Here is a 12,857-nt window from a genome sequence, read left to right on the forward strand (position 1 = left end):
AAATCAGTGACTAATAGCATACAGAACTAACCGGAATAGGCCCAAACTGTGAGTTTTGACGACCTCCCCGTAACCGGACTGCGAGGTTCCCAAAACGTTCGGATCACAGCGGGACCCAATATGAGTGAGCAATAGCATACAAAACTGGCTGGGATAGGCCAAAACTGTGATTTTTGACAAGTTCCCCGTAACCACACCATGGGGTTCCCGAAATGTTCGGATCACAGCGGGACCCAAAATGAGTGACGCATATAAAACTGACCGGAATAGGCCAAAACTACGAGTTTTGACGAGTTCCCATAACCGGACCCCGAGGTTCCCGAAACGTTCGGATCACAGCGGGACCCAAAATCAGTGACTAATAGCATACAAAACTAGCGCGAATAGGCAAAACTGTGATTTTTGACGAGTTTCCCATAACCAGACCACGAGGTTCCTGAAACGTTCGGGTCACAGCGGGACCCAAAATCAGTGAGTTTGCATAAAAAACTGGCCAGAATAGGCCAAAGCTTCGAGTTTTGACGAGTTCCACGTAACCGGACCCCGGGGTTCCCAAAACGTTCGGATCGCAGCGGGACCCAAAATCAGTGAGTAATAGCATACAAAACTCGCTAGAAAAGGCAAAAACTGTGAGTTTTGACGAGTTCTCCATAATTGGGCCTCGGGCTTCCCGAAACGTTCACATCACATCGGGACCCAAAATCAGTGAGCAATTGCATACAAAACAGACCACGATAGCCCAAAACTGTGATTTTTGACGAGTTCCCCATAACTGGACCACGGGGTTCCTGAAACGTTCGGGTCACATCGGGACCCAAAATCAGTGAGTTTGCATAAAAAACTAGCCAGAATAGGCCAAAACTTCGAGTTTTGACGAGTTCCAGGTAACCGGACCACGGGGTTCCCAAAAATTCGGATCGCAGTGGGACCCAAAATCGGTGAGTAATAGCATACAAAACTCGCTAGAATAGGCCAAAACTGCGAGTTTTGGCGAGTTCTCCATAATCGGACCTCGGGGTTCCCGAAGCGTTCACATCGCATCGGGACCCAAAAGGAGTGAGTAATAGGATAGAAAACTGGACGGAATAGGACAAAACTGCGAGTTTTGTTGAGTTCCTCGTAACCGGACCTCGAGGTTCCAGAAACGTTCGGATCACAGCGGGACCCAAAATGAATGACTAATAGCATACAAAACAGGCGGAATAGGCCAAACATGCAATTTTGACGAGTTCCCCGTAGGTGGATCCAAGGGTTCCCGAAACATTCGGATCATATCGGGACACAAAATCAGTGACTAATAGCATACAAAACTAACCGGAATAGGCCCAAACTGTGAGTTTTGACGACCTCCCCGTAACCGGACTGCGAGGTTCCCAAAACGTTCGGATCACAGCGGGACCCAATATGAGTGAGCAATAGCATACAAAACTGGCTGGGATAGGCCAAAACTGTGATTTTTGACGAGTTCCCCGTAACCACACCACGGGGTTCCCGAAATGTTCGGATCACAGCGGGACCCAGAATCAGTGACGCATACAAAACTGACCGGAATAGGCCAAAACTACGAGTTTTGACGAGTTCCCATAACCGGACCCGAGGTTCCCGAAACGTTCGGATCGCAGCGGGACCCAAAATCAGTGACTAATAGCATACAAAACTAGCGGGAATAGGCAAAACTGCGAGTTCTGACGAGTTCCCTATAATCGGACCACGGGGTTGCCGAAATGTTCGGATCATAGGGGGGCCCAAATCAGTGAGTTTTGGCGAGTTCCACGTAACCAGACCCCAGGTTTCCCGAAACGTTCGGTTCGTAGCGAGACTCAAAATGAGTGAGCAATAGCATAAAAACTGGCCACAATATGGCAAAACAGTGAGTTTTTACGAGTTCCCCGTAACCGGATCCAAGGGTTCCGAAAACATTCGGATCACATCGGGACCCAAAATGAGTGACTAATAGCATAAAAAAATGGTGGAATAGGCCAAAACAGCGAGTTTTGACGAGTTCCCTATAACCGGACCACGGGGTTGCCGAAATGTTCGGATCACAGCGGGATCCAAATCAGTGAGTTTTAACGAGTTTCACGTAACCGGACCCGAGATTTCCCGAAATGTTCGATTCGCAGCGAGACTCAAAATCAGTGAGCAATAGCATACAAAATTGGCCATAATAGGGCAAAACTGTGAGTTTTTACGAGTTCCCCGAAACCGGACCCAAGGGTTCCGGAATCATTCGGATCACATCGGGACCCAAAATGAGTGACTAATAGCATACAAAAATGGCTGGAATAGGCCAAAACTGCGAGTTTTGACGAGTTCCCGTAACCGCACCCCAGGGTTCCCAAAATGTTTGGATCACAGCGGGACCCAAAATCAATGACTAATAGCATACAAAAGTGCCCGGAATAGGCCAAAACTGTGAATTTTGACGAGTTCCCCGTAACCGGACCCCAGGGTTCCGAGAATGTTTGGATCGCAGCACGACCCAGAATCAGTGACTAATAGCATACAAAACTCGCCAGAATAGGCCAAAACTAAGAGTTTTGATGAGTTCCCCGTAACCAGACCCCGGGTTCCTGAAACGTTTGGATCACAGCGGGACCCAAAATCAATGACTAATAGAATACAAAACTACGAGTTTTGACGAGTTCCCATAACTGGACCCCGGGGTTCCCAAAATATTTGGATCGCAGCAAGACCCAAAATCAATGACTAATAGCATACAAAACTCGCCAGAATAGACCAAAACTGCGAGTTTTGACGAGTTCCCCGTAACTGGACCCCGGGGTTCCCGATACATTCGGCTCACAGCGGGACCCAAAATCAGTGACTAATAGCATAAAAACTGGTCGGAATAGGTCAAAAAAAGCGAGTTTTGATGAGTTCTCCATAACCGGGCCCCAGGGTTCCCGAAATGTTCGGATCGCGGGTGGACCCGAAATCAGTGACTAATAGCATACAAACGTGGCCAGAATAGGCTAGAACTGCGAGTTTTGACGAGTTCCCCGTAACCGGACCACGGGGTTCCCGTAACGTTCGAACCACAGCGGGACCCAAAATGAGTGAGTAGTAGCATAGAAAACTGGCGAGAATAGGCCAAAACTGCGAGTTTTGACGAGTTCCACGTAACCGGACGACGGGGTTCCCGAAACGTTTGGATCGCAACGAGACCCAAAATCAGTGAGCAATTGCATATAAAACTGGCCACAATAGCCCAAAACTGCGATTTTTGACGAGTTCCCCATAACCAGACCACGGGGTTCCTGAAACGTTCGGGTCACAGCGGGACCCAAAATCAGTGAGTTTGCATAAAAAACTGGCCAGAATAGGCCAAAGCTTCGAGTTTTGACGAGTTCCACGTAACCGGACCCCGGGGTTCCCAAAACGTTCGGATCGCAGCGGGACCCAAAATCAGTGAGTAATAGCATACAAAACTCGCTAGAATAGGCAAAAACTGTGAGTTTTGACGAGTTCTCCATAATTGGGCCTCGGGCTTCCCGAAACGTTCACATCACATCGGGACCCAAAATCAGTGAGCAATTGCATACAAAACAGACCACGATAGCCCAAAACTGTGATTTTTGACGAGTTCCCCATAACCGGACCACGGGGTTCCTGAAACGTTCGGGTCACATCGGGACCCAAAATCAGTGAGTTTGCATAAAAAACTGGCCAGAATAGGCCAAAACTTCGAGTTTTGACGAGTTCCAGGTAACCGGACCACGGGGTTCCCAAAAATTCGGATCGCAGTGGGACCCAAAATCGGTGAGTAATAGCATACAAAACTCGCTAGAATAGGCCAAAACTGCGAGTTTTGGCGAGTTCTCCATAATCGGACCTCGGGGTTCCCGAAGCGTTCACATCGCATCGGGACCCAAAAGGAGTGAGTAATAGGATAGAAAACTGGCCGGAATAGGACAAAACTGCGAGTTTTGTTGAGTTCCTCGTAACCGGACCTCGAGGTTCCAGAAACGTTCGGATCACAGCGGGACCCAAAATGAATGACTAATAGCATACAAAACAGGCGGAATAGGCCAAACATGCAATTTTGACGAGTTCCCCGTAGGTGGATCCAAGGGTTCCCGAAACATTCGGATCATATCGGGACACAAAATCAGTGACTAATAGCATACAGAACTAACCGGAATAGGCCCAAACTGTGAGTTTTGACGACCTCCCCGTAACCGGACTGCGAGGTTCCCAAAACGTTCGGATCACAGCGGGACCCAATATGAGTGAGCAATAGCATACAAAACTGGCTGGGATAGGCCAAAACTGTGATTTTTGACAAGTTCCCCGTAACCACACCATGGGGTTCCCGAAATGTTCGGATCACAGCGGGACCCAAAATCAGTGACGCATATAAAACTGACCGGAATAGGCCAAAACTACGAGTTTTGACGAGTTCCCATAACCGGACCCCGAGGTTCCCGAAATGTTCGGATCACAGCGGGACCCAAAATCAGTGACTAATAGCATACAAAACTAGCGCGAATAGGCAAAACTGTGATTTTTGACGAGTTTCCCATAACCAGACCACGAGGTTCCTGAAACGTTCGGGTCACAGCGGGACCCAAAATCAGTGAGTTTGCATAAAAAACTGGCCAGAATAGGCCAAAGCTTCGAGTTTTGACGAGTTCCACGTAACCGGACCCCGGGGTTCCCAAAACGTTCGGATCGCAGCGGGACCCAAAATCAGTGAGTAATAGCATACAAAACTCGCTAGAATAGGCAAAAACTGTGAGTTTTGACGAGTTCTCCATAATTGGGCCTCGGGCTTCCCGAAACGTTCACATCACATCGGGACCCAAAATCAGTGAGCAATTGCATACAAAACAGACCACGATAGCCCAAAACTGTGATTTTTGACGAGTTCCCCATAACCGGACCACGGGGTTCCTGAAACGTTCGGGTCACATCGGGACCCAAAATCAGTGAGTTTGCATAAAAAACTAGCCAGAATAGGCCAAAACTTCGAGTTTTGACGAGTTCCAGGTAACCGGACCACGGGGTTCCCAAAAATTCGGATCGCAGTGGGACCCAAAATCGGTGAGTAATAGCATACAAAACTCGCTAGAATAGGCCAAAACTGCGAGTTTTGGCGAGTTCTCCATAATCGGACCTCGGGGTTCCCGAAGCGTTCACATCGCATCGGGACCCAAAAGGAGTGAGTAATAGGATAGAAAACTGGACGGAATAGGACAAAACTGCGAGTTTTGTTGAGTTCCTCGTAACCGGACCTCGAGGTTCCAGAAACGTTCGGATCACAGCGGGACCCAAAATGAATGACTAATAGCATACAAAACAGGCGGAATAGGCCAAACATGCAATTTTGACGAGTTCCCCGTAGGTGGATCCAAGGGTTCCCGAAACATTCGGATCATATCGGGACACAAAATCAGTGACTAATAGCATACAAAACTAACCGGAATAGGCCCAAACTGTGAGTTTTGACGACCTCCCCGTAACCGGACTGCGAGGTTCCCAAAACGTTCGGATCACAGCGGGACCCAATATGAGTGAGCAATAGCATACAAAACTGGCTGGGATAGGCCAAAACTGTGATTTTTGACGAGTTCCCCGTAACCACACCACGGGGTTCCCGAAATGTTCGGATCACAGCGGGACCCAGAATCAGTGACGCATACAAAACTGACCGGAATAGGCCAAAACTACGAGTTTTGACGAGTTCCCATAACCGGACCCGAGGTTCCCGAAACGTTCGGATCGCAGCGGGACCCAAAATCAGTGACTAATAGCATACAAAACTAGCGGGAATAGGCAAAACTGCGAGTTCTGACGAGTTCCCTATAATCGGACCACGGGGTTGCCGAAATGTTCGGATCATAGGGGGGCCCAAATCAGTGAGTTTTGGCGAGTTCCACGTAACCAGACCCCAGGTTTCCCGAAACGTTCGGTTCGTAGCGAGACTCAAAATGAGTGAGCAATAGCATAAAAACTGGCCACAATATGGCAAAACAGTGAGTTTTTACGAGTTCCCCGTAACCGGATCCAAGGGTTCCGAAAACATTCGGATCACATCGGGACCCAAAATGAGTGACTAATAGCATACAAAAATGGTGGAATAGGCCAAAACAGCGAGTTTTGACGAGTTCCCTATAACCGGACCACGGGGTTGCCGAAATGTTCGGATCACAGCGGGATCCAAATCAGTGAGTTTTAACGAGTTTCACGTAACCGGACCCCGGTTTTCCCGAAACGTTCGGTTCGCAGCGAGACTCAAAATCAGTGAGCAATAGCATACAAAATTGGCCATAATAGGGCAAAACTGTGAGTTTTTACGAGTTCCCCGAAACCGGACCCAAGGGTTCCGGAAACATTCGGATCACATCGGGACCCAAAATGAGTGACTAATAGCATACAAAAATGGCTGGAATAGGCCAAAACTGCGAGTTTTGACGAGTTCCCGTAACCGGACCCGAGGGTTCCCAAAATGTTTGGATCACAGCGGGACCCAAAATCAATGACTAATAGCATACAAAAGTGCCCGAAATAGGCCAAAACTGTGAATTTTGACGAGTTCCCCGTAACCGGACCCCAGGGTTCCGAGAATGTTTGGATCGCAGCATGACCCAGAATCAGTGACTAATAGCATACAAAACTCGCCAGAATAGGCCAAAACTAAGAGTTTTGATGAGTTCCCCGTAACCGGACCCCGGGTTCCTGAAACGTTTGGATCACAGCGGGACCCAAAATCAATGACTAATAGAATACAAAACTACGAGTTTTGACGAGTTCCCATAACTGGACCCCGGGGTTCCCAAAATATTTGGATCGCAGCAAGACCCAAAATCAGTGACTAATAGCATACAAAACTCGCCAGAATAGACCAAAACTGCGAGTTTTGACGAGTTCCCCGTAACTGGACCCCGGGGTTCCCGAAACGTTCGGCTCACAGCGGGACCCAAAATCATTGACTAATAGCATAAAAACTGGTCGGAATAGGCCAAAACTACGAGTTTTGACCAGTTCTCCATAGCCGGACCCCAGGGTTCCTGAAATGTTTGGATTGCGGGTGGACCCGAAATCAGTGACTAATAGCATACAAACGTGGCCAGAATAGGCTAGAACTGCGAGTTTTGACGAGTTCCCCGTAACCGGACCACGGGGTGCCCGTAACGTTCGAACCACAGCGGGACCCAAAATGAGTGAGTAGTAGCATACAAAACTGGCGAGAATAGGCCAAAACTGCGAGTTTTGACGAGTTGCACATAACCGGACCACGGGGTTCCCGAAACGTTTGGATCGCAACGAGACCCAAAATCAATGAGCAATTGCATACAAAACTGGCCACAATAGCCCAAAACTGCGATTTTTGACGAGTTCCCCATAACCGGACCACGGGGTTCCTGAAACGTTCGGGTCACAGCGGGACCCAAAATCAGTGAGTTTGCATAAAAACTGGCCAGAATAGGCCAAAGCTTCGAGTTTTGACGAGTTCCACGTAACCGGACCCCGGGGTTCCCAAAACGTTCGGATCGCAGCGGGACCCAAAATCAGTGAGTAATAGCATACAAAACTCGCTAGAATAGGCAAAAACTGTGAGTTTTGACGAGTTCTCCATAATTGGGCCTCGGGCTTCCCGAAACGTTCACATCGCATCGGGACCCAAAATCAGTGAGTAATAGGATAGAAAACTGGCCGGAATAGGCCAAAACTACGAGTTTTGTTGAGGTCCCCGTAATCGAACCTCGAGGTTCGAGAAACGTTCGGATCACAGCGGGACCCAAAATGAATGACTAATAGCATACAAAACTGGTCGGAATAGGCCAAACCTACGATTTTGACGAGTTCCCCGTAGGTGGACCCAAGGGTTCCCGAAACATTCGGATCATATCGGGACACAAAATCAGTAACTAATAGCATACAAAATTAACCGGAATAGGCCCAAACTACGAGTTTTGACGACCTTTCCGTAACCGAACCGCAAGGTTCCCAAAACGTTCGGATCACAGCGGAACCCAATATCAGTGAACAATAGCATACAAAACTGGCTGGGATATGCCAAAACTGTGATTTTTGACGAGTTCCCCGTAACCGCACCACGGGGTTCCCGAAACGTTCGGATCACAACGGGACCCAAAATCAGTGACGCATACAAAACTAACCGGAATAGGCCAAAACTACGAGTTTTGACGAGTTCCCGTAACCGGACCCCGAGGTTCTCGAAACGTTCGGATCGCAGCGGGACCCAAAATCAGAGACTAATAGCATACAAAACTAGCCGGAATATGCAAAACTGCGAGTTTTGACAAGTTCCCTATAACCGGACCACGGGGTTGCCGAATTGTTCAGATCACAGCGGGACCCAAATCAGTGAGTTTGCATACAAAACTGGCCAGAATAGGCCAAAACTTGGAGTTTTGACGAGTTCCAAGTAACCGGACCCCGGGGTTCCTGAAACGTTCGGATCGCAGCAGGACCCAAAATCAGTGAGTAATAGCATACAAAACTTGTCGGAGTAGGCCAAAACTGCGAGTTTTGACGAGTTCCCCGTAACTGGACTCCGAGGTTCCGGAAACGTACGGTTAGCAGCGAGACTCAAAACCAGTGAGCAATAGCATACAAAACTGGCCACAATAGGGCAAAACTGCGAGTTTTGACGAGTTCCACGTAACCGGACCCCGGGTTTCCCGAAAATGCGAGTTTTGACGAGTTCCACGTAACCGGACCCCGGGTTTCCCGAAACGTTCGGTTCGCAGCAAGACTCAAAATCAGTGAGCAATAGAATAAAAACTGGCCACAATAGGGCAAAACTGCGAGTTTTGACGAGTTCCACGTAAGCAGACCTCAGGTTTACCGAAACATTCGAATCACAGCAGGACCCATCAGTGACTTATACAAAACTGACCGGAATAGGCCAAAACTACGAGTTTTGACGAGTTCCCGTAACTGGACCCCGAGGTTACCTCTTCGAGTTCTTCAATACTCGATGTAGAGAGACTACCTCTTCCGGTTCTTCAATTCTCGCCTCGAAAAGAAGACTACCCCTATCCTCGATGAGGAGCTCATGCATATAACTGTGCAATCTTGCATATGCAAACAGGGCCGGTCCTGAGATTTCGGGGGCCTAGGGCGAAACTAAAATTCAAGGCCCCTTAGTATAAATAAATAGTATAGATTAGCAAAATAAATAGCAAAAAAACACTTTGTCAGCCTGTTTTGAATAAACTAACCATTTTCGATCAAGTACCTCTCCGTTGCTCATTGTTCTAGAGTAATGGGCATATGAAAAATGTCTTCTCTTGCCATTTAAAGGAAAAGTAATATCATCTTCTCTAATAGGCCCCTTCTCAACTATTGTATCCCTTGCTTTGTTATCAAGACTAGCCCAATTTGCTGGATCATAAATATCCACATGAACTGGTTCTTCATCAACAGTAGCAGATTCCATGGGAGATGAATTATGGTCATGATCACTCACATTGTTATCGTTCGCGTCGATGTCAACATTGTCTTTTGTATGGATATCATCTTCTAGATTCACATTACTTGGTTCTCCCACAAGAACTAACGCCAACTCATCTGGATTTTTTGAAGTGGACGGATTACTCTTGAAAAACTTAGGAAGAGATCCTCTTTGTGAATCTATCAATTTTTGATCTGCTTTCCTCTTTTTTCTTTTAGCAGCACCTGATTTAGACTTCATAATAATTCTGAAAATAAATAAATATGAATCAAAATTAGGACATAAACTACCTAAAAATTAAAAAGGAATCACTAGAAGTAATCAATTGCCGTCCAGATGACCAGATCCATCAGCAGAAGGGACGCACCACGGACTGAACAGGCTTGGGACTGACGGCGACGGACGCCATGGGGGAAGCTGCCGGCGAGGAGCGGCTCCGCGCGACGCGATACTCGCAGATCAGTAGATGAGAGAGCCGTCAACCGCGGCATGCAGGGAGACTTCGTTGTAGCGCGTGCGTGCGGCGTGCGTGCGGCGAGGAGCGGCTCCTGGAGAGAGCCAGAGCGCTCGTGTTCGTGCGTGCGGCGGACCAGAAGCACGCACGGTCAAAGGATCAATCCATCCATACGATCTCCTGTCGTGATAAGAGATCCCCTGCTCCAGCCCATTTGTCTCTTGGCCCATGCAAATAGGCCTGGTTTCTATTTATTTTTTCAATTTTTTCATATTAATTATAATACTTAGTATACGTATATACGCAGGGGGCCTCAAAAAAATTTGGGCCCCGTGCGGCCGCCCCCGCGGAACCCCCAGGGCCGGCCCTGTATGCAAAAGAAAATGTGCATGATGTCTACACTTTAATCACAACTTCCACCTCTCAAAAGCAACAATAGTATATGCATCGATTGGTTTTGCACGAGAATATGAAAGGGTAACCTCTCTACACACATACTTGCCTAAGTGTTGATTACAACTTGTGTGATCGCATAAAAAAAATTGATTGAAGAAACACACAACAGTGTGCATCACAAACAGAATAAAAAATGGACACAGTTCAGAATGTACCACTTGTTCTACACTTCTACTTCTATTGGCAGATACAAAGCTAGTTCAGAATTTACAGCGAGTCAATGAACGACGGAACTTCTCGAATTCCTTCACTGCGGGAGCACACTCCACCTTCTCAGGCAACGCTCACCCCCTAAAAAATTAATGCCCTCCATCAATCAGAGAGGAATCACACAGGCAATACAGATAGGTTCTGTAAACTCACATTTCACAATTTTTTTCTTCTTCGACCTCATCATCGATGAGGCCCTTGTTTTTTAGGAAGCACAGGAAATTGATGGCGTTCTAGGCGTACTTCCCTCAACGCTTGTGTCTACAGTAGCATATTGAAGGACAGTTGCGGCTGCATCTAGCCGTTGTTGGTGTTTGCTGCTGCTCCTGGTGGTTCTGGATAGAATTGGTTGATCAGCAACCAAATCGAACTACAGAATCGAGAGAAGATGGTGGACCTTATGCGCACAGCTGGCACAACACGACTGAGGGGAAAGCCGACGCCATAGGGACGCATAACGGGCTCGCGACCGGCTACCCAGGGAACTGGGGGAGCAGGTCCTTTAGGGCACGACATGCATCACCAGGAGAAGTCGCACGACCAAATCCTTTATGGGTGCTGGAGTGCGGCGCTTGTCGCCAGGAATAGGTAAGGAGAGGAGGCGGCCGGGGTTATGCCTAGCCTGGGTTGCGGAGCCAGGGGAGGATTGAGGCGACAGCCGCGTAACCGAGAGACGGAGCACGGCGGAGGGACGTGTGGCCCGGTGAAGGAGCACGACGGAGGGACGCTTGGCCCGGTGGAGGAGCGAGGCGACAGACGCATATCAGGGAGGAAGTGCGGGGCGGCTGGTGGTGGGTAGGCCAGTAGGAGGTAGGATGAGTGGATAAGGTGCGGGAGGTGGATGGCGCGTATGTTGTTTTGTCGGTAGCACGTGCGCTCGGCACAACCAACGAGCACATCAGCATTTTTAGGATTTAGGTTTTTTTCAAACACTTGATTAACATTTTTATATACATGATTAACATTTTTTTAAATGCTTCCTCAACATTTTTGAAATACCTATTCCACTGTTTTAAATATTTATTCAACATTTTTTAAATGTTTCAATAGATTGTTGTTTCCTAATATATACATTAAGATTATTTTAAAGTATAAACAAAAGAAAAAAAAAGAAAAAAAACATAAACAAAACGATAAAAGTAGGTTGTGACCTCCCGTACTTGTGGGATGGCCCATCTAGGTCCCTCATTAGCGAGGGGTTTCTCTTCTCTCACTCAAGACAGACATAGGGACGTCTGTTTCACGGTTGGGAGCTTCATGTTCAAGATGGACAACAAATGGGAGAGGCCCGTTAGTTATGGCTATTTTTTAAAAAATATTGCATTTTTTTATTCATTTCGAAAAATAGTGCGAAAGTTTGAAAAATTACAAATATATAGCTGCCTCGGCTTAGGCGTGGCCGACAGGGACTAATCGGCCTAGCCAAGGCCGACAGGCCTGTCAGCCTGTAGGTGGGTGGATGACAGGGACTAATCGGCCTTGGCTAGGCCAATTAGTTCCTGTCGACCTAGCCAAGTGTTGGAAATATGCCCTAGAGGCAATAATAAAATGGTTATTATCATATTTCCTTGTTCATGATAATCGTCTATCGTTCATGCTATAATTGTATTAACAGGAAACAGTAATACATGTGTGAATGAATAGATCACAATGTGTCCCTAGCAAGCCTCTAGTTAGCTAGCTCGTTAGTCAATAGATGATCATGGTTTCCTGATCATGGACATTGGATGTCATTGATAACGGGATCACATCATTGGGAGAATGATGTGGTGGACAAGACCCATTCCTAAGCCTAGCACTAGATCGTATTGTTCGTATGCTAATGCTTTTCTAATGTCAAGTATCTTTTCCTTCGACCGTGAGATTGTGCAACTCCCGAATACCGTAGGAGTACTTTGGGTGTATCAAACGTCACAACGTAACTGGGTGACTATAAAGGTGCACTACGGGTACCTCCGAAAGTGTCTGTTGGGTTGGCACGAATCGAGATCGGGATTTGTCACTCCGTGTGACGGAGAGGTATCTCTGGGCCCACTCGGTAGAACATCATCATGAGCTCAATGTGACTAAGGAGTTAGTCACACGATGACGTGCTACGGAACGAGTAAAGAGACTTACCGGTAACGAGATTGAACAAGGTATAGGTATACCGACGATCGAATCTCGGGCAAGTTCTATACCGACAGACAAAGGGAATCGTATACGGGATTGATTGAATCCTTGACATCGTGGTTCATCCGATGAGATCATCGTGGAGCTAGTGGGAGCCACCATGGGTATCCAGACCCCGCTGATGGTTATTGGCCAGAG

General features: G+C 47.5%; 1 long non-coding RNA gene across 1 annotated transcript; it reads right to left on the reverse strand.

Annotated features, from left to right (window-relative positions):
- Positions 1–10,406: 10,406 nt before the first annotated feature.
- LOC123447514 lies at positions 10,407–11,374 on the reverse strand. Its single transcript, XR_006631512.1, has 2 exons — positions 10,701–11,374; positions 10,407–10,628 (listed from the first exon to the last, which is right to left on the reverse strand). It is a non-coding gene; the product is annotated as an uncharacterized LOC123447514 (long non-coding RNA).
- Between the last annotated feature and the right edge of the window lie 1,483 nt (positions 11,375–12,857).

Source organism: Hordeum vulgare, chromosome 4H, assembly GCF_904849725.1.
Source record: "Hordeum vulgare subsp. vulgare chromosome 4H, MorexV3_pseudomolecules_assembly, whole genome shotgun sequence".
In the NCBI taxonomy this organism is placed as follows: Eukaryota; Viridiplantae; Streptophyta; class Magnoliopsida; order Poales; family Poaceae; genus Hordeum; species Hordeum vulgare.